This window comes from Nelumbo nucifera, chromosome 5 (assembly GCF_055504915.1).
Source record: "Nelumbo nucifera cultivar China Antique chromosome 5, China Antique-T2T, whole genome shotgun sequence".
NCBI classification, from domain to species: domain Eukaryota; kingdom Viridiplantae; phylum Streptophyta; class Magnoliopsida; order Proteales; family Nelumbonaceae; genus Nelumbo; species Nelumbo nucifera.
Window position 1 is genome coordinate 30,097,185 of NC_142653.1, and position 23,865 is coordinate 30,121,049.

General features: G+C 34.5%; 1 long non-coding RNA gene and 1 pseudogene across 1 annotated transcript; both read right to left on the bottom strand.

Annotated features, from left to right (window-relative positions):
* Positions 1-7,451: 7,451 nt before the first annotated feature.
* Positions 7,452-12,452, bottom strand: LOC104600065 (uncharacterized). Its single transcript, XR_016075827.1, has 3 exons — positions 12,282-12,452; positions 11,688-12,114; positions 7,452-8,062 (listed from the first exon to the last, which is right to left on the bottom strand). It is a non-coding gene; the product is annotated as an uncharacterized LOC104600065 (long non-coding RNA).
* LOC148791359 (tetraspanin-8 pseudogene) lies at positions 7,489-10,746 on the bottom strand (annotated as a pseudogene).
* Positions 12,453-23,865: the final 11,413 nt, after the last annotated feature.

The window sequence follows — 23,865 nt, forward strand, 5'->3', positions numbered from 1 at the left end:
GTGCAGAAGAAGAATTCGGTTGGAAAAAGAAGGGAAGGAGGTGAAAAAAAGAGGGGTATTCAATTAGGGATTTTAGGTTTATTTATAGGTCGGGCTGGGCTATTTTGGAAAATCCCAAGCCTGACTCGAATTTATTGCGGGCCGGACTTTTTGGCCCGAGGTTAAGCCCGCGGGCCTATATAAAATCTCAGTCTCCTCCTTGATGTTAGCCTTGAGGAACTCCACCTCGTGCAGGAGGGCCTCCTTCTTATCCTTAAGGCCTTCCGCCTCTGCATGAGGACGTCCAGCTCGCCCCCCAACACACCCTTCTCGCGTTTCAGCTCTGCTTTGAGGGCCTCCACCTCGCCCCTCAACACGTCCTTCTCGTGTTCTAGCTCATCCTTCTCCGCTGTCAGCATCGTAATAACGCCCCTCTAGGCCATTGCGTCGCCCTCCAGCCGGTGGATCTGCTCGCGAGCTGCCCTGAGATCGGTATGGGTAGCGCGGGACGACTCCTCGGCTGTCAAAGCCATCTTCAGGTTCCTCTCGGATTGAAGAGTTATGGCGTGCACGGCGGAGTTTGCCTAACAAAGAAAGTTGGTTAGTACCGAAGAAACATACATATAAGAGAGCCATGAGAAATAAAAGGAGAACTTACCACCATAGTGTGAGTAGCAGCCCGGGCTCTGAGCTGAGCAGGGTTGAGCATATCGGCCCAAACCGAGATTTCCGTGGAGTAAACGGCCCCTTTGCTTTTCCGAAGGCCGCACTGGGGGACCAAGATACTTCGGCCCCCATCCGTGCTCCCCGAGCTGGAGACCGTCGTCTCGGCTGTACGAATGGGCTCGACGGAGACCTCAGCTGCTACGTCAGCAGCTCCGGTGGCAACCTCGAGCTCAGCTATTGCCCTCGTAGTAGGCTCGGCCGAGGTGGTATGGACTCCTCCAACTCAATGATCGGAGGAGCGCCAGGGAGCTCGGGCTCGAATGATGGAGCTGGTGGAAGCTTGGGCTCGGGAGTGGGGACTGGCGGCGACTCGACACGAGCTCTCTTAGCAGCCCGCTTCTTCCTCCCCTTCATGTGCTTGAAGAGCCTATCTCCCTTAAGCTTATCTACCTCCATGGGACCTGCAACAGAGCTCGACATTAGTACTCGAGTATATAAAAAAAAAAAAGAACAGGCCAAACGACTAAGGTACTAACTACCTACCCGGGCTCAAGCCGGCCTAAATGAGCATGCTCTCAGTGATGTAATCCTTGTAACTACACCCGACCTCAGCCATGACTGGAATGTCTCCCTTGAATACGAAGGGCCACCCCGCAGGGTTCCGGACTACGAAGTAATCCTGCTTCCAAGCCAGAATCTTGCTCGGAAGCTTATGCATTAATTTGAAGCCTGGGCGAGGGGACAAGTAATAGGCCCTCCTGTGCTCGGGGAGAACGCATGAAGCGCTCTTCTTGATTGTGAGGATGGAACAGAATATGTCCAAGTCAAGGGGGAGGACATACTCATAACAGAGGGAGATGGTCCCGACCACGTTACAAACCGAGTTCGGGTGAAGCTGGTCTATCGTAACGTTGAAGTGGTTCAGGATCTCCACTATGAGTCGGTGGAAGGGAAGGTGGAGCCCGGCTATGAGCTGCTCCCGGAAGATTACGAACTCGTCAAGACCGTGCTCCCACGGGAAGTTACCCGTAGGTAAACTATAGGTGTACTCCCTGGGCAGGTTGTACTACCGAATAAGGTAGCAGAGCCTCTCCAGGGTCATGGTGGAGGGTCCGAACCTGTCCGGCATCCGACCTTGGTGAGAGGTGGACGCCAAGTTACCCGAGGCCTCCCGCGCCTCGAGGAACTGGACTCCAGTAGGGTCACCCTGAGCCGAGGTACCCACCTCGGGCTCATCTAGCTGGCTATCAAAGGAAGACATAACTAACGGAACTGAAGAAGAGATAGGGTGACTCACCAAAGAGAGATAGACCGGACTGGGAAGAACTGACCCGAGCTGGAGGCTTTGGATGCGATTTCAAGATTACGACTGAGGATTTGTGGCGAAGGAAAATGGCCAGGACCCCCACTATTTATAGCCACTATACGCGGGCATCAACGGTTGAGATCGAAACAATCTGACGGTTCTCATGAAAATCGATTGTGCGACCTTCGAGGTGAAATCGGTTTAGCGTGTTTTTTGACGTCCGTAGAGTCCATAAGTCGCGTGACGTCCGCGCGTAGACCGTACGCGACCCAGGCTGCACTTGATAGAGCCGAACAGTGAATCGGTCCAATTGATGAGCTGGCGGGCAAGAAAGCTTAGGCCCCGAGCCAAATCTAACCGATAGACTGCGAACTCCCCGCGCTGGGTCAGGACCCCTAGCACGGGGAGTGGGGGGCAATTGATGTAGAGTGATTTGACCCAACCTCGTAGCACGGGGACACGTGGACATGACCTGGCATAAGTGACAACTCAACGCGACAGCCTGTCCACAGCTCGGCGTAACAAGCTCGCCGAAGCCCGACCAAACGACTCGGCGGGTGTGACAACTCGTCGAGAAACAAGGCCCAGCTCGCCCCAAGCCTGAGGGTGGAGCGCCCCGAGCTCCCCTTGAGACCTCACTTCACTCATACATATATATAATGACAATTTTAACCCTCACTTCACTCATACATATATATAATGACAATTTTAACCCTCACTTCACTGATACATATATATAATGCTTTCCACATGTTATGCTATACAATTTAACTAAAAACCCACGTGGACTCACACATGCACAAGTAAGAATCCACATGAACCCCACTTCATGCTCTACATTATTATTATTATTATTATTATTATTATTATTATTATTATTATTATTATTATTATTATTATTATTATTATTATTATTATTACTATACCAGACCAAAAATCGAAGAACTACTATTACTTCCTCTCTGTATGTGTGTGTGGCGTCGCCATGGCCGACAACCATCAATTACTAAACCTCGTAGAAGTATGAACGCGTTTGCAGCCTTTGTCGCCATTTGCAGCCAAGCCGTTCAACGGTATGAAGTATGAATGCGTTTACCAGCTGAAGCAAAGCCATCCCCCAAATCAGAAATCCAAAATTTCATAAAGAAATCTCTGAAACAAAGTAACAAACAGAAGGCATACAGGTGTAGCGGACAAGGATAGAATATGTGTTACGTCGTGAGGTGTTCGTCCTGCGGGAAGAGCAGTTGGGCTGGTTGCGGAAGGCACGTCGCCTCCGTCTACAAACAGATCCAGGATGGTTAGCACTATTTCTGCTGTCAATGGCCCGGTATCAAGCCCGGTACACCGACCGCTGATGTTGTTGGTTCACCTTCGACCTGTACCATCCTCTGATACTGTTGGTCAGCACTATTTCTCTTTTGTTTTTCCTTTTTCCTGTTGTCTTCTATCATCGGAAGTTGTAGTGACAATAAAGAGAAGTGGACAGGCAATCTCTGGTTTGCCTTTATTGTTTAAATTTTAATCTTGGCTTATGAATGGTTCAAGTCTAGGAGGATTTCTTCCTATAAAACTCTTAAGGCTTCATAATATGTAAAATATTTAAATATTTAAATATTAATTATTTATTGAATTTAATTATCCATAAAATCATAATTTATACTATTATTACATAATTTCATTATTAATTTTATAATATATTAAATTATTATTAATTTCAATATTATATTATAATTATTTTTCTACTTTGAAGAAATTTTTTAAATTTATTACATGATTTCATTATTTTAACTATTTAAAATCTAGGTATAATAAATATTTAGTTATTTAAATTAGAGATATTTTTAGAGATAAAAAGGAATTAGAGATAATTTAGAAAATAAATAGGAATTAAAGATAATTTTGGAGATAGTGGGGGAGGTAGTTTAAGAGAAATTTTAGGAGAAGAGATTATTTAGGTTATTGGGAAAGTGCATCTCATTGGTTGTTTAAAAAATGACATGGAATAAAAAAATAAAAAATTCAAAAAAACTAAAAAAATTCTTGACCGCTTTGTTTTAATATATACTAGCGGAGACCCATGCAGTGGACGAGATTTATTAAGCGAAAGCTAAATAATAAAAATGGTCATTTACTAAAATACCCCTTATAGTTTCATAGATTTACTAAAATCTACTATATAGTTAAAATTTTACTAAAACACCAGTTATAATTTGCGATGGATTTAATCAATCTTCCATTAGATGACAGTGGAAAATAACAATGATGACCCTAATGTTCATTTAAATAAATTTATCAAAAGAAAATAAAAATAAAAATACCATTTTTCCCTTTATAACAATAAATAATTATTGAAATACAATAAATATTAATTTTACTATGTATAATTATATAATAAATAAAAATTAAGAGTTTAAATTTTTTATTAATAAAAATTAATTTTTTGAAATTAATTTTCTCAAATTATTACTTGATATAAGTGAAATTAGTTATTTACAATATTATTTAAAAATATTAAATTATTATTAATTTCAATATTATGTTATAGTTATTTTTCTACTTTTCAGAAAATTTTGAAATTTATTGCATAATTTCTTTATTTTAACTTTTTAAAATCTAGTTATGTTAAATATTTTGTTATTTAAAATGCCTAGTTATTTAAATACTTAAATAATATGTAAAATATTTAAATTTTAAAATATTAGTTATTTATGGAATTTAATTATCCATAAAATCATAATTTATACTATTATTACAGAATTTCATTATTAATTTTGTAATATATTAAATTATTATTAATTTCAATATTATGTTATAATTATTTTTCTGCTCTAGAAAAAATTTTTAAATTTATTACATAATTTCATTATTTTAACGATTTAAAATCTAGTTATAATAAATATCTAATTATTTAAATATTTAAACAATCTATGAAATATTTATTTTTTTTTGTTATTTTAATTTTATATATTTAAAGCTATTACATATTATTAAATGTTTGAAAAACATTTAAATTGTTAGTACATAATTTCGTGATATATTTTGTTAAAATATAGTTATGATAAATATTTAGTTATTTAAATATTTAAATAATCTATTAAATATTTGAATTTTATTTATTTAAAGCTATTACATATTATTAAATATTTGAAAATCATTTAAATTGATAATCCAGAAAAACATAATTTAAATTGTCAGTACATAATTTCATGATATATTTTGTAAAAATATAAAATTATTTTTTGTGTTTTTTTTAAATATTTTGAAGTTATTATATAATTTTGTTAGAATATTTAAATAATTCTTAAAATTTTTAATCCAAACTTTCTTTAGATAGATATAGATAAAAAGGAGGGGAGAGGATAAATATGAATTAGAGATAATTGTGGAGATTATGAATTAGAGATAATTTAGAAGATAATTAGGAATTAGAGATAATTCTGGAGAAAGTGGGGGAGGTAGTTTAGGATAAATTTTAGGAGAAGAGATTATTTAGGTGATTGGAAAAGTGCATCTCATTAGTTGTTTCAAAAATGACATGGAATAAAAAAACAAAAAATTCAAGAAAAGGAGAAAATTTCTTTACCTCTTTGTTTTAATCTCTCTCTCTATATAAATTATATATATAGATTATATATTTATATAGTTACATCATATATAAATTATCGAAACATTGAATATACAGAAGTAAATTACAATTGGTTATTTCTTATTGTCACACGAGATGATTACATGTGAACCCACAAATTAATGTGCATAATAGTGTAACTCATTAGTGTCCCGAAGTAATGTACATTCCAATTTTTGATACATCGTTTAATTAATATTAGTGGGGACTCGTGCGATGCATGGGATTTATTAAGTGAAGGCTAAATAATAGAAAATGTCATTTACTAAAATACCCCTTATAGAGTTTCATGAATTTAATCAATGATAATCGAAAATGACAGTATTGACCCTAATGCATTGCACGTGGGAGGTTGCCATCATAATGATTAAAGTATGAAATGAAAAGTTAAAAAAAATTATAAAAATAAAGCATCGTACCTCTACCTTCTTGAACTTCATCTTTTACATCACTAATCGATTTGGATAGTTCATTGGGCAAAGATAACGACCACACTTCTGGAAGGTTTGTTGAGGATGACCTTGGGACACAACCTCATGCAAAGAGCACAACAACACTCCCTAGTAGGTATCTTAAGGCATACCATCTAAGGTAAAGCTCCTATTCTAACATTCTAGCTCTCTTGCTATCTTAGTTCACTTGTCTTTCGAACTCCCCTACTCAGTACTTATTGAAAAATCAGCTTGGGGCCTCTAACATCTTGTAGTCACAAGTTGTTAAATCCAATATAGTTCATCCAACTCATTACTAGAACATTATTTACTACTCGCCTACCTCAACTCCAACAAATTTAAGTTTATTTATAAATAAATAAACAAATAAAATGGTTGATATTAACCCTTACATAGTTTTCAGAATTTGGTAACCTGTTATCCCCATTGTTTGCTTTAGGTAGAATGCACAATTGGTTTAGCCTTAAGGGAAATGGAACTGATTCTTTTTTATTCTTTTAAAATTTCCTTGCTTCACCTCAAATCCCAATACGACACATGAGAAATATAACAAATAATATAAATCTAGGTAATTACTTGATGGCAATTTTCATGATCCCTCTTTTTAGTACTTGTGCAGACTAATTCAATAATATGAGTTGTTACTATAGTTTCCAATAAAATACTTATATTTATCCACTTGTTGAGTTGGGCTGATTTTAAGTTATTGGGCCCAGCCTTTTATTTTTTATTTTTAAGTTATTAAGTTAGGAAGTAATTGGGCCTTAGGCCCATTAGTTTATGTTATTTTAGGTTGGGTCTGTTCAGTTACTTAAAATAGCCATCCTACTAAGGTATTCATGTAATCTTCCATTCTTTTATTTTAAGTATATAAATCAAGAGGGGATGGCGTCAGACTCATTCAATTCTGGCAACATTCCACTCTCTTTTCTTCTCTCTCTTATTCTTCTTTACTGCTGAAACCTCTCAGCTTCTTCTACTTTTCTACACAAGGCATTCATTTGAAACTGTTATCAGCAAAATCTACTCCAGTGAGTGAAAATGTTTGGCCCAGTAAAAAAATAACACTAAGCTCAATAGCAAGAACATGAATATCCATTTAAAGGGACTCCCACAATTTTAGAGTAGGATAAACCATCTATTGAACCGGAAATTTCTGTTGTTTAGAGTTCAAGGTTGGAAGACTTCATGCACCATACATGATGAGCCACCCTGGACTCCATTAAACCTGTATATTTTTTCTAAATAAACCTTGCTCATGTTCCCACTAATCTTTGAGCTTAGGACTTGGCCTAACAATAAGACACCCTAATTGGGACCACTCCATAGTTGGAGTTGTTTTCCATTATTGGTAGCTGATTTTTCTTAATTATCAAGAGGAAGATACTAGTCAGATGGCTTCTTTATCTGATTTATCTTATTTTTAGCCTTGGAAAGCTTTGGGTAGATACATGACAGACACAAAAAAGAACTTAAACAAATGTAAATTGAGTGATCTTCCAACATTACATGAACATCCTGTTGAAACAAAAGTTAAAATAACATTAATTGTACCTTAGAAACCTGATGGAAGTTCTTTGCTGAATTTGGTTCTGTTCAGCATCTGGATGCCTTTGATCTTGATCCGCAAGATCCATTTTTGCTTGGGCCTCACCAAGGCTTCCCATTTGCAAGCTTGGGCCTCTGATCCTAACTCAGGGCTGTTCTGAGACTGTACTTTGATCATATCCTGTTGATGATTGCCTGTTATGTCATTTCGCTCTAGAACATCATCATCAGCCATGACCCTTCTCATCTCCTCTATCATCCATTAAAGCATTTTCTCTCTCGCAACTTTCAACTCCTCTATTATGGAATTCATGAAAGCACAAGCATCACTGAGTGTGGTTGTCTCTTGCTCAATGTTGTTGTTCTTCTTTCTATGGTCTTCCTCACAAAATTTCCCCCTCATCTCCCTGTATACTGAATCATGTCCCTTCTTGTTCAATCTTGTATGCATTTTATTAGCTATCTTAGCTTTAAAATCAACCCCTGTAACAGAAGCATGTCTTCCCTTCAGTTGGCATCCGGTGATTTCACCTAATTCATTGGATTTGGGCAAAATCCAATCAGAAATCAATCTATGCTTATTGAAAACTGGTTCATCATCAGTAGAACTTGACTCAGCTTCATCATCAGAAGAATCAAACTGGTTGAATTTGATTCTGTTCAGAATCTAAGTCTGAGAGCAATGACTAAACATGTATTGACATACAAGAAGTCAATATAGTGTACAAATGGAAGAAGAACAATTGTCAAAAAGAGAAGTGAGGGCCCATTTGATTCATAGGAATAGGGGTATGGAATCAAAATTGGAATAGTGGAATTCCAACTGTTTGGTTGGATGGAATTAGAATTCCATTTCCATTCCCATTTCAGGGAATGGCCATTCCCTCTCCCTCCCTTCGAAGGAAATGCCATTTCATCTGATTCCAAGAACCAAACGGACCCTAATTAGTTCTATGTTCACCGGAATGCGACCTTGTTGTGGGAACCTTGATACTGCGTGGTGCTCAACCAGCATGGTAACTCGGTAAGCTCCCTTTGCCTCTTGTGCTCCATTTGCATGAGCATATCAATAATTGTTTTGCACCCTCTCACTTGAGGACGATTCCTGGCACATGGAAATCTCAATTGTTCTCTTCCTTCCGATGCAACAGAGTGTTCATGAAATGGTGGTGGTTCAATGATGTCTGAATGCTCCCCATCATTTTCACCACTCCAATATGTGGTTGAACTCTGGGTCCAAATCCCAGAAGCTAACCTTCTTATGATATCTACCACTTGAACTCGCGTTTTTTCTTACATGGTGGCCCTGTGATGATGAGGGTAAATCACATGGAACTGTCTGATTAGACTCCAAATCCGTCAATGAATCAGGAACATATTGTTCATCAGTAGAGTCACAAAATTCAAAGCTAACGATAGAGGGTTCATCAGCAGAGTCACACCCCCTCCCAAGTCATCTCTCATATATCCGAAATTCGCTATAGTTCCACTATAGTTCCACCCTCCTAGACAGTATAAAGTTGTAAATTTTGTTATGTTCGGGTTTCGATTATGGTGGGAATTTAATTGCAGGAAATAGTTTGTGGGAGATAAAACGGTTTGCAGGAAAGATTTTATGGGAGATAAAACTGCTGGTTTTACAGTTAGAGGGGCAGTTGGTGGGAAGAGTTTGTGGGAGACAGGGAAGAGGTTGTGGGAGATACAACCATTTTTTCGGTTTCTATTACAGCAAGAGTAAAGGACATATATGCCCTCTGTATACATAAACAGGTGGAGGTAGAATGTGTCTAGTGAAAATTCCTGAAAGTGAGAGACTAAGTAGGGGCAGTAAACGTGTACGTGCATTTGCACGTGGCAGTATCTCTGAGATAAAACTATTTATAATTCATGGGTAGTTTCTAAACGGTTAAAACTTATAAGTGGGTAGTTTCTGAAGTGAGAGTAAAGGACATATATGCTCTCTTTGTGCCCGCTGTGTGCTTAGACAAGAGGGATAGAAAGCTGATGGCTCATATCATGAGCCATTTTCATGGCTCAACACTTGAAAACAGAGGACAACATTCTGGCAAAGTGCACTGTAGAAAACTGAACTTATAATCTACATGGGATCACAGGAAAGATTGAGATATCAAAATTGAAATAGCAAGAAAAATAACAGAAACCAATATTTTACAAACCCAATGTTGAGCAATCAATCAAAAAGAAAATTCATGTTTCAATCAGTAGTTTTCTAATAAACCCAGTTACAAAAATGCAGTGAAAATTCAGTCATACTATCGTGGTGATAGATGGTAGATACCCAAACCAACTGTGATTTCTACCAAGAAGTGAAGGAAAATTTCTCAAATGTCTGTTTCAAGGAATAATGCTATCAAACAGGAAGAAAAAGGTAGGAAATTCAAAAATGGGAGGGGATCTACCAAAATGTTTCAAGATCAAAATCCCTAAAGTTGATAAAGAGAAAGGAAGAAAAAAAAAACAGATATAGATGAAACAGATTCTGCTTCTTTGAGAAATTATGGCAAATGCTTAGAAAACAAAAAATCAAAACCAAAATCCGAAAAAAAATAAAAGTACCCACATTCAAATTTATACACAAATAATATATAAAACGATATTATCAAGGAAATGATGTTACACACCTGAATCGATGACAAGTGCCGAGCATAAAACTGTTCAACTGTGTTGGTTGCATCGCTGAGGCTATTGCAGACATAACTATTCATCTAGAAACTCTTGATCTTGTTCCAATTTTTGTTGTTGTTAACCTTCTTCTGCAACCAATTTGAATAATCCCCCAGTTTATACTCCTTATACCCTTTATCCGACAAAACTTCTCATGCACTCTTGTTAGTCACCACGAAAGTGAAGATCGTGAAGCAGAAAAGAAGAACAATGAGGAGGAACATCACATAGAGGTAAATCCAGAGAAGCCATGATACCTTGTAACACGCACCTATGAGTCCGGCGAGAGACACAAACATGAGAAACACCCCCAAAGAAATAATGGATTTCTCGAGGAACTTCTCACTATCAGTGCTCGCTCTATTTGCCAGCCATATTCCACCTCCTAAGATCGAAATCGAGAACAAAAGGACCACGAACTTCATAATTCCGATTAAGTTGTTACTCACTCGGAACAACTTCCCTCGTTCTCGAAATATCAATCAATCTACTACAAAAGCATCTGAGATTAAGAAAAACATAATAGGAACAGAGAGAGAGATCAACGACGGGTTGAAAGGAATATATAGTTACTGTTTAGGACTCGGTACTTTCATTGATTCAACGTTTGTTCACACAGTGATTTCATAGAAAGACGCGAAATACCTTCGTATTTGAGAGAGAAACTGATTGAGTGAGGGTGTGAGGGAGAAACCTATTTGCACGTGGCAGCTCCAAGACAAAATTATTTATAATTCATGAGTAGTTTTTGAACAATTATGAGTGGACAATTTCTGAAGTGAGAGTAAAGGACATCTTTATGCCCGCTATGTGCTTAGACAAGAGGGATAGAAAACTGATGGCTCATATCATGAGCCATTTTCATGGCTCAACACTTGAAAACAGAGGACAACATTCTGGCCAAGTGAATTGCAGAAAACTGAACTTATAATCTAAATGGGATCTCAGGAAAGATTGAGATATCAAAATTGAAATAGCAAAAAAATTAACAAAAACCAATATTTTACAAACCCAATGTTGAGCAATCAGTCAAAAAGAAAATTAATGTTTCAATCAGTAGTTTTTTAATAAAACCAGTTACAAAAATGCAATGAAAGTTCGGTCATACTGTCGTGGTGATAGATGGTAGATACCCAAACCAACTGTAATTTGTACCAAGGAGTGAAGGAAATTTTCTCAAATGTCTGTTTCAAGGAATAATGTTGTGAAACAGGAAGATAAAGGTAGGAAATCCAAAATTGGGAGGGGATCTACCAAAAAGTTTCAAGATCAAAATCCCTAAAGTTGATAAAGAAAAAGGAAGAAAAAAAAGCTGATATAGATGAAACGAATTCTGAAAAAATAAAAAATAAAAGTACCCACATTTAGATTTGTACACACAGAATAAATAAAACGATATGAACAAGGGAATGACGTGACACACCTGAATCGATGATAAGTGCCGAGCATAAAACTGTTCAACTGTGTCGATGGCATCGCTAAGGCTATTGCAGACATAACTATTCATCAAGCAACTCTTGATCTTGTGCTAGTTTATGTTGTTGTTAACCCTCTTCTGCAACCAATTTGAATAGTCCCCTAATTTATACTCCTTATACCCTTTATACGACAAAACCTCTCCTACACTCTTGTTAGTCACCACGAAAGCGAGGATCATGAGGCAGAAAAGAAGAACATAGAGGAGGAACAACATGCAGAGGTAAATCCAGAGAAGCCATGAGACATGTATCACGCACCTATGAGTCTGGCCAAGATTAGAATCGAGAACAAAAAGACCGCGAACTTCATAATTCCGATTAAGTTGTTACTCACTCGGAACAACTTCCCTCGTTCTCGAAATATCAATCAATCTACTACAAAAGCAACTAAGATTAAGAAAAACATAATAGGAACAAAGAGAGAGAAAGAGAGAGAGAGACGGATTGAAAGGAATACATATAGTTACTGTTCAGGACTCGGGACTTTCGTCGATTGAACGCTTATTCATACAGTAATTTCATTGAAGGATGTGGAATACCTTCGGTGTGTTTGCTACAACGATCGTCGGCGTCGGACTTCTCTCCAACTCCAAGCTCAGATGGAGAGTAGCGGGAATGGGGAGAGATTTTGGTTCTGAGCAGTATCTAATTTATGGGCAGTTATAAGTGCGCGGTTGCAGAAAGGTGATTTGAACCTCATATGTAGAGAGTATGTCGATAAACCACTTCAGTTAATTATATATATATAATATAGAGTGCTAACATGGAATGGTCCTATCCGTTCGATTCGGACAGTTGAACCAATGACCGTGACTCGAATGCAAAAGTGGGCTGGTCTCTAGATCAATTTTTAAAATGTTGACCTATATAACTTGAGTTGGTTGGTGTTCATCAATGGTTGGTTATTTTCGAGTCACAAACTCGGCAAGTCCCCAACCCTAATCAAATCAGTTCCGTTGGTCAAATAATCAGCAATCTAATTACCTAGTGAATATTCCTAATTTTACCTAAATTAATAGTTTAATCCTAACAAATAGCAATAGTTTAATCTCCAATAATTATTGAAAATTAATAACAAAAATATGCAATTACTAAAAGTAAATTTATAACGGAAATACAATAAATAACCAATAAAAAGCTTTAATACCTCTAAGTTATTTAATCTATTTTTCACTATTTCAGTTATCTTTAAAAAATTTTAAATTATTTACATTTTATATTCCTATTGTCAAATATTATTATATCTATTTTAATTAATTTTGTGTTTTTGATAAATTTTTTAAAGTTATTACATAATTCCATTATTTAATATATTTTATGTTTTTAAATAATGTTGAAAATGTGATTTAGTTATTAAAATTTTTTGATATCTAAAATACAGAAGAATTAGTTTATAACAATATTATTAGTTATTTCTTAATTATTTATATTTTATATTCTTATTATCAAATATTATTAGATCTAATCTATTGTCATTATTTTTGTGTTTTTGATAATTTTTTTAAAGTTATTACATACTTTAATTATTTAACCTACTTTTGTTTTTGAAATAATATTTAAAATATGATTTAATTTTTAATTTCTTTGATATTTAAAGTATTTCAAATTTATTTATTTACAATATGATTAGTTATTTAAATAATATCATTATTTATATTTTAAAATATTAATTACTTATTAAATTTAGTAATCCATAAAATTATAATTTATACCATTATTACATAATTTTGTTATTAACTTTGTAAAATATAAAATTATTATTTTTTAGTATTATGAAATCTATTATAACTATTTTCTACTTTTAAGAAAATTTTAAAATTTATTACATAATTTCATGATTTTAAATATTTAAAATTTAGTTATGTTAAATATTTCATTATTTAGAATATTTAGTTATTTAAATTTTTAAATAATATGTAAAATAGTTGAAATTTTTATTTAAGTTGTATTTATTTTAATGTTATTATGTAATACTAAATATTTTTATATAATTATTTAGCTATTTTTAGTATTTTGTTATTTATATATTTAAATAATATTTATTTTTTATTTTAAATTTTTATTATTTTAGTAATATTTAAATAATTTTGTTTTTTAATTTAAATATTTAAATAATATGTAATTTTTTTTATTCAAACTTTTTAGATAGATATAGATGAAAAGTGGGGGAGAGGATAATTAGGAATTGTAGATAATTTAGGAGAGAAACTCTTGCCTAAATTAACGATAACATATTAGATAAATAGGAATTAGATATAATTTAGGTAGGGGTAGTGGTGCCACATGGCTAGTGGGAGATAAAATCAAATTAGAGTGAGGATTGGCTTCACAAAGAACCTTATATAATTCCTGGAAATTTTGAATTCACTATATGTATAATTTTAGTTTCTTATTAAAGAGGAAAGGAAAAAAGAAGATAAGGCACGATGAGGTGGCAACTCCACTTACTTCATAGGGAATAATACACCCCCTATAGAATTGTAGGATTAGGGTAATGGAGCAATGAGAGGCCACTTGACATGGCTTGCCTTACTTTAGTATATATAAGTATTGTGGTTAGGCTACGTGAGATTGGTCTCCTTGAAAGACGAAGGAAGACCCGAGGCAGGAAGTAGGGTTGAAGGCTAGGGTAAATGGTAAGGTGATGAGGCCGAGTGAGTAATGGGATGATCGAATGAATCCTGTCGTCATGAGATGGGCTCTTATATATATATATATATATATACTGCGGTTAGGCTACGTGAAAGTGGTCTCCTTGAAAGACGAAGGAAGACCTGAGGCAGGAAGTAGGGTTGAAGATGATTGAATGAATCTTGTCATCATGAGATGGGCTCTTATTTATAGGGAGATATCCTGAGGTCCCGAAAGGAAGGAGCCAAAAGTGTTTGATTTTCACTATGAAAGGAAATATTAGATTTGTTGTCAATTATTAAGGAGCACTGTTGGGGTTTCACCACGTATCTTATGAGATCTTTCAAGGACTAACTTTTATTTCATCCAAGGATTCTCATAATCCACGTGTGTTACTTCATTTCGTGACCCAATTAACCAACGTGGCACTAGTGACATCACCATTTAGCAGGTGCACTTTTACTAGACCCACATGGCGCCTTATTACACGCGTAATTAAAGACGTACGTGTAACTGATATTTGTTCCCGATTTTGCCGTTATGTAATGATCTCAAATTCATCGTGATTCCGCATGCATCTGAAGTTCATCACAGAACCGTGCACCTAGAGTTCATTACGGATTTACATTAGCCAAGGCTCATCGTGACTTGTCTTAAGTATGCGTTTGTCTTAATCATGTGATGAATTATATATTCACCGTAGTCGTTTGATGGATTATAAGATCATCGCAGGCAACTGATGAGTTGTGAACTCATCGCAAGAGTCTGTGGGGTACCAATTCGGTATCCTCTGTATTCTAATGGTCTAAGCAATATAGATAGATAGATAGATAGATAGATAGGTAGATAGATATATAGATAGATAGATTGATTGATTGATTGGCCTTTCAAACTACTTCCTTAGTCATTTAAGGAGGTTCATTGAATCATTAGAGCAACATATTAGGTACTTGCGCTCCCTAGTGTATTTATTTATCGAAAGTCATGCAATTTCTATATTGCTTATTGAAATTGAGATTATAAGGACCACATGATGGGAGGAGTTTGGCCCTTGCATGAGACCATCTACGTCCACCATATGACGACGATGTCTAGTGCAAATGTCTCTCACTACTCCATCAAAGAAAGGTTTGGTTGTTTGGGAAAAACAGTTTGGACTCTGGATTGTTTTGATTCTTGAAGGTTCCTCCATACATGATACATTATCACATTTTAATTATTTTATTTAATAGTTTAATCAAAAAGGGATATTATCCAAAACACACCATGACTTTTCACATTTCTCTTAAACTCACCATGACTTTTCAAAACCTCTAGAGAGTCCCATGTCAGTGAGTTTTATTGTCCAAAACTCACATTCCATTAAAATTTCCTTTAGATCATTGTAGTAACCATTAATAAAAATTGTCCATATAAGAATTAAGTATTTTGCATGACCAAAATACCCCTGAATGGTTGTCAAGCTTGCTATTTTTTATGACAAAACTACCCCTGACCTAGGCCCGGGTCCACACTCCTACAAATTTTAGAGTCGGATGTGGGCCTAATATTTTAAGCCAGCCTAGGCCTAACCCAACCCACACATATTTAAAATATATATGCATATTTGTTATATATAAACAATCAGGGGTTTTAGGGGTAGTTTGGTCATATAAAATGTTTAAATGCTTATGGACAACTTCTTTTAATGCTCACTAATGGTGGCCTAACGAAAACCTAACGAATGGTGAGTTTTGGACAATAAAATTCATTAACAGGGGGCTTTTTGTTTAAATTCATTGGTAGATGTTCTCAACATATGAGCATAGAGCTTTTGTTTATAAAAAAATGTATTATTCCTTCTTCACCATGCTACCATTATCCAATAATATCCATTATGTTGTGTTTGGTTTAAAGGTAAAAGTAGGGAAAGGAAGGGAAATGTAGGGAAACCTTTACAAACCTTGTATAGGTTTCTTTACATTTCCCTTTCCTTTCTTACCTTTTCCTTCAAACCAAACATAAGCTTAGTGAAGGAATTTGAATCTACTGACCACAATACATTGCTGGACATGTTCACCTAACCGCACATCTAGAACATCGTTCTACTTTACATCATTAATATTTCAAATGTGTAGCCGAATAAGCTTGGCCAACAATGTATTGTGATCAACAGATTTTGCTACCACCGTCAAAGTTTTTCTTTTTTATATTTTCTTCATTCACTCATTTTCAGCTGTAAGACTATAATGATGGTAGTTAAGGAAAATCTTACTTCGCTTTTCCAATTTGGTAATACAAAAATCTTACCTTAATCACCATACTTTGTTTAGTTAATTTCGTTTAATCAATTTTTACATTAACATTTATAGAAAAATACTTTTTATCATCCCAACTGTGCCATTCTAGTAAATATTCAAATATACTATCCAATAGACAATGGTGATGATGTTTGGTTCCATAATATTTGCATCTAGATGTTAATTTATGTGTAAAATGGCCATAAAATCATTATAAAACATTATTTTAAAATTTGACCATTGGATGAGAGATCATATATATAAGTAGGATGGTGTCACATTCAACATAAACATTTCATTTAAAGGTTTCAGGTGGCAATGTCAGTATCAAATACAATACCGCTAAAAACAAAATACTTGTTGAATGCATAATCAACACAAGTACCAACAATAAGTGTCATATGAAAATGAATGTACCATTATCAATCTGAACATTTGAGGTTGGGCAATAGTTCCAAACACAATGAACAAAAATGTGTAGATGCAGCATTGATGATATACACACTTCTCAGCATGCATTAGGAATATCTCCTGTACTTATTATGGGAAGATGTTTTCAATGTATGGTTGGGATATGCTATGGAGTTCAGCTTCTGTCAGTGCAAGTCGGTGCTTGCATTGTTTTAGCAGCTCATTGCAATTTTGCAACGAAAATATCTCCCATGAAATAAATTATACAAGTATGGAGATATTCCAAACATAAGATTGTAAAGGCTATTGGAACCGGCTTTGCCTTGACCGAAGCTAGACTCTATGCTATGGGGCATGTGTGGGTCACTATCTGTGGGGAGCCAGTGTGATCACATGGAATGTGGTGGGCTAGTGGCTTGGCTGAAAAAATTCTAAGAAATTTAATTGAATAATAGTTTTTAGACATTTGTATGACAACAATACCTTGATGACTGTAATTGGGATATGTTCCCAACAAAAGACCATTTCAACACGTTCCAACATGATCAATGTCCACACATCTCAACATAGGAATGGAACCCACCATATATAACATGTGCAAATGCAGATCATGCTGGATTTTTTTTTTGTTGGAAGGATATCCGAACTTGGTGCTTGTGCAATTGAAACTTTTAAAGATATGATTATTATTTGTTTATGGGCTGTTTGGCAAAATTTTCCATTCTTTTGTCATTTTAAACATAAATAACGGTTAACTATTCTGAAAAGCTCCTCTCATCCTCTAAGTATATGTTTGGCATTGATGCTAGAAATATAGCACCTTTTTCTCAGAAAACGGTGCTATTGATGTATGAATTGGAACTAAGAAAACAATGTCTTTTTTTTTGTTTGGAAACATTGTTGTCAGGTAGGATGTTTCCTGGAGCAACAACAATGTTTTCTGTTTGGTACCAATGCTCCAGGGAATGTTTTCAGCACTGACACCTATTATACAGTGCCATGTCATGTCCCTATCACTGCCACCTTGATGAGACCAAAACGAACCCTATTTTCATCCCCTAATATTCACTCTTTTACATTTATTTAGCACTTAAATGGACTCATTACTCTTATATTTCGATTCAGGGCAATAAAGAAGGCAATTGGAAGAAAACAGGGCAAATCGGGTGATTTTGCACAGTTTCGGCGACAGTTAGTAATCTGGGCCTAACTCTCAATTACAGACTCCGAATTTGACAATTCAAAAAGCATTAGAAAGATGAAAGGAAGGCCCACAACTTTTATGTTTTGGGTTTCGACAGATTCGGCCCGAATCGAGTTAGAAAATGAGCCCGAAGTTGGAACAAGTTCGCAGCCAGGCCCATTTCACAACTTAAGCCCAACTCGCAAAAGTACCTTGAAGCAGCCCAAGTTTTAAAGCAGCCCAACTCGAATTCAAGAGTTAAGAGTCCGAATTTCGAATGTAATCTCCAAGGATAGAGTCATATCAGATCTAAAGTCTTGAATGTAATCCTAGAGAGATAAGAAGATTGAGATTAGATCATTAGATAAGAGATATGATAGAATTAGTTCAAATAAGATCAAGACTCCCTAAAGATAAGATGATTTCCTAGAAGGAGTTCGAAAATAGCCATCTCCTTTGGCTATATAAAGAGGGGGGCGAACCAGCTCTAGCATCACACATTCCAAGATCCAAGAGATCATCAAGAGGCTAAGAAGCTCAAGAAAGCAGTTCGGCTATGGAGAAGAAAAGCATGGAGATTGCGCAGATCATGAGCAGCTAAGCTTCTTTTTCTGGTTCAAGGGGGGAGGTTCGATTGTGTCATTGTGAGGTTCTGTAGTTAATTTATTTTCTTGCTTTTTAATTCAAGTATTCATTGATTCTTATGCATATTTTTATTGGATGTTGATGTTAATTTGTTTGACAAACTGAATTAATGTTGACTTTCCTACTGCTATCAATGATTTCGGTGATCCGTAATTGTCACGAATAATGGTGCAAGTAGCAATTAGGTTGAAATCTTTTGGGGTCAATTGTTCGTGACAGCCTTTGACCAATATTTTAACATGATTCAATCTAAAGGAATCGATGGAACAAGATTCAGTAATTGCAGCTATCTCAATTATTGTTATTTTTGTTTAACTGTTTTCACAAATCTTAATGCTATCACTGTTTAACATGGAACGCTATCGTACCCAGTTGAGTGGTGATAAGTGTTGATCGAATGCTAGGTTTGGTCAACTGAATTAGGAAAACACAAGGTTTATTATGGCTATCCTAATAAATCTAAGGTTAAATGCTTGAATTGTGAGAATGCTAAAGTGTACCTAGGATCGATGGTCAATCGATTCAACCCGAACCCTTGAACCAGAATTCGGTAAGACTGATTTTCTCTTGTTTGTTTAGTTTGTTATTCTTTTAATTTTAGTTATTTAATTTTCCCACACAATTACTTTACCCATTCGGCTAAGAGATTATTGATTTGCTCCCTGTGGGATTCGACCTAGAACCACTTTTACTGCAAATATTTTATTGTGGGACTAGTAATAATTTTGAGGGCTTCGACAACCCGTCACACCTCATGTCCCTAGTGGTAGCAACGAGTTGCAACTCCAAGAAACGCCAAATACATCGTTGCTCCAAGCCACACCTTCCCGATTTCCAAGGCGTGGCTTGGAGCACTATTTTTTATGGAAAAACGACTCCAAACAAATAGACGTTTCCTAGAGCACTGCTTTTTTTCCAACATGGCACTGATGTATCGTTGTTTTTCTTTCTTTTTTTTATATAAAACTATTTTCAAAAATTGGAAACATGTTTTTTCCCTTGCTTCACACCGACCTCACAGCCCTATCCCACTATGTATTGGGAACATAGATCTCCCTATGAATAACAACACAAAGTACAAGAGATGTTCCTGGTGTGTGGTTGGGATGCACTGTGAGGAGTAGATATGGACTTATGCAATACTAGAAGCGCCAGATAATCATCACAAAAGATATTAAGGTGATGTTTGGCATTGATGATGATTTCTTGAAAATCACAACCATATTGGAACCACGTCAGCATTGGAGGAATTAACATTGAAATTTTTATTTGGTTGCGGTGAATTTCTAAAAATCGGCCAAAAGTCAATTTTTAAAATCAACCCTTTTCGGTGATCACCTCTTTTAGTGATTTCTTGATTTATAGCTAATACTAATTTTTTGAGGATGACATGGCATTGAATAGTAACTCTAATATAAAAACAATTGACCCATGTGAGTCATTACCAAACAGACTTAAAGCCGATTTCTACAAAAATCACCTTACATGGTAGAAATGATACCAAATAACAAAATTTACTAATATTTGAAAAAAAAAACATTGATTTCAAAAATCATCGATTTTTGAAAGAAGAATAAACATTGATGCCAAACATCACCTTTTATAGGGCCAATTACAAATTACCACCCTATACTTTGGGGATAGTGATACTTAGCCCCCCAATATAGAAAAATAATTTGCGAAAATATCCTTTGAAAATTCATATGAGAAAAAATAAGAAATTTTAAAATAACAAAAATAGACAAGCAAAGAATATTATATCTTTTGCCCACCTTTGGATGAGAAAGAAGAAAAAATGAAACATAAGATTATACAAATATGCAAGAGAAAGGATGAAATTGATGGTCCTACAAATTAAGGAAAGGTTAATTTGGGGACTTAAAAATGTTTAACAAGTGCATGAAGTCTAGATTTTTTTTTAAGCTAACTGATGAAATTCCAACAAGGGGGCAAATTATAGGAATCTTAAAGCTCGAGGGGTTTTTGCTATTACAAGTCAAATTCGGGGTGCTAAGTGTCACTACCCCCAAACAGGGGGACAATATTTAATTTATTTAGATGTACTTAATCCAGCGATGTAAACGAAAATGGGGGGAATGCCGATGGTATCAATGGCATGGGCTAAAATCTCACAAATTATATTTCGTTTTCGTTATCATCGTCATTGTCAGGATGTCCGGGTGGTCTAAAGCGCCAGACTCAGTTTTGGTCTTCGAAGGAAGGCGTGGGTTCAAATCCCATTTTTGACAATTTTCATTTTCTCCTTTATCGAAAAGAAAGAAATAGTTAAAACTTAAATTTTTTCTTTATCGAAAAGAAAAACTTAGGGTTTGACTATGATATGGAAAAGATATGATACCCGGCAAACTTTTCACCAGTTAATTGGAATAATGTAATTAGGTGTTATTAATCAAAATTCATGGGTGGGTTTTGATTGATCAAAACTCTTCTCATACCATATCCTCACAAAATGCCAAGATTTTAATTTTATAATTATAAAATATTGATTGCAAATGCATCGGATTGAAACATTAATGCTCCAAATCAATTATAAAAGTACATTTAATAACATTATATATAGATGCATTTCATCCCAATGAAACACAAAATTTATGGAGAATTGGAGTTGTCACTCTTAATCGATCTCCTATTTTGTAATCATACTGCTTATAAAAGAGTGAATGCCCATTCATTTTGGAATTTTCATTAGACATTTTCTATCCCTATTGTCTAAACACACAATGGACATAAATAGGGCATATTTGTCATTTACTCTCATTTTAGAAACTGTCTGTTTATAATTGTTCAAAAACTGTCCATGAAGTATAAATAGTTTTGTCTTAGAGATACTGCCACGTGCAAATGCACGTACATGCTTACTAGTAACTTAAGACCTACGAAAATAATTACTATTAATGGTTAAAAGTAAGTTAAGCTATTATGTTAATTTACTCAATTAACTATTGAATAGCAGAAGCCATTATCTAAGATGACTATTAAATAACTTACATTTAAGCCTAAAAACATTTTCTTCTTACTTTTTAATTAAAAGGGAAATAAAGAAATTAGTTGGAAGCAAAATTTATCAACCAACCATTATAGTAACATGTGTGCAAACACCTTCTAGGCACGTTGATCACCTCTGCATATTTGTCCAATAATAAAAATAATCGAACGATTCATAATGTGTCACAGTGTTGCATACGACTTAGGACATGAGTTGCAGGCCCTACTTAACAACCACACACATGATAACATACAATCCCAGTGTTCAAATGCCCTTATAAGATGTGGGCTCAACTAACAAACATGTATAGGACCCATGGAATGAAATTTTTGTATTTGTGTAGTTTTTTGTTATATTTTTCTATAAAATTTTGTTTTATTCTACATTTTCTTTTCATTTTTTCTGTAATTTGTCGTTTTCTTTGTTTATTGTAATTTTTATTATTTTCATCAATTTTTATGATTTTGTAATTTTTTTGTGTATTTCTTTTTTTTGTAATTTATATTATTTTCCTCATTTTTCATGTTTTCATAATTATTTTGCATTTTATTTTTTATTTAATTTATATTATTTTCTATATTTATTTGTATATTATGTCTTTTTTATAGTTATACTTTTCTATAATTTATGTATTATGTGAAACATTAATGGGTTGGGCAGGTTGGGTTCGGTTGAACCCAAAATGGGTCATTAACAAGTTGATGGGTCAGCTGCCCACCTAATGGCTTTTTAGAAAGGACAATGGTTTTTTTTGCCAACTACCATCATGCACCCTCATATAGAATTGGGATATGTTGGAAAAACAAAAAAAAACTAAGGGGTAGAATTGGTAAGAAAAATCAGGGTCTTTTGACCACACTAATTGAATCATTCTCATTTTGTATATATGCCGGTAGATATAAATTCTTATTTTATTCTACATTTTTGTTCATTTTTCTTTGTTTTTTGTAATTTATGTTTTTTCTTCAAATTTTATGATTTTTATTTTTTTTTTGTAAACTTTTTCTATGTTTCGTTATTTTTCTGTAGTTTATATTATTTTCTTCATTTTTTTTGTGTTTTTCACAATTATTTTGCAATGATAATATATACAATGGGAAAAAATAAAAAGTTGAGGGTAAAGTTGGAAAGTAAAATCAGGGTTTTTTGACCAAACCAATTGCAACATTCTCATTTTTCGGTATGGTATAGATTTGTAATTTATGTTATTTCTTCAATTTTTGTGATATCATATATTTTTTTGTAATTTTTTATGTATTTATTTGTTTTTTGTAATTTATATTAGTTATTCATTTTATGTGATTTTTCATAATTATTTTGCAATGACATATATACAATGGGAAAAAAATAGAAAGTTGAGGATAAATTTGGAAAGTAAAATCAGGGTGTTTTGACCAAACCAATTACAATATTCTCATTTTTTAGTACTAAATTAATATTAAGCCCATAATAAGATTCTTATTATCTAACTAAAATTAATATTACTTCAATAAGAGGTGTATTTTGTATTATTTAAAAGTTTTGGTGTTTAGATGATTTCACATGCACTATGTTAATCCTAAGTGAGGTTCATGAATTTTTAATCTTTATTCTAAATATCAGGGTGAATTTATAGAATAATTTATTGATATAATTTTAACAAAAATATAAATAACGATAAGTTATTGGTTATGGGATCTCCAATCACCATTTAGTAGTCCTTGTGTTTCATTTGTGTAATTGATGAGAATTTATGGACGGTTGCAATGAGTTCAATGAAAATTGTAGGTAGCAACAAGGTTAGCATTGGAGAATGTGTGTGGCCATTTATGATAAGATCAAATACTTGAATGATAAGAAAAAAAAAACATTGCAAAACAAAAATTGTTGAGGGTGAGAATGGAAAGTAAATTCAAGATACAAGCATGTTAACAGTTTTCATTCTCGTTTTTTATCATTGGAAAAAGTTTGATGAACAACGTGGCCTC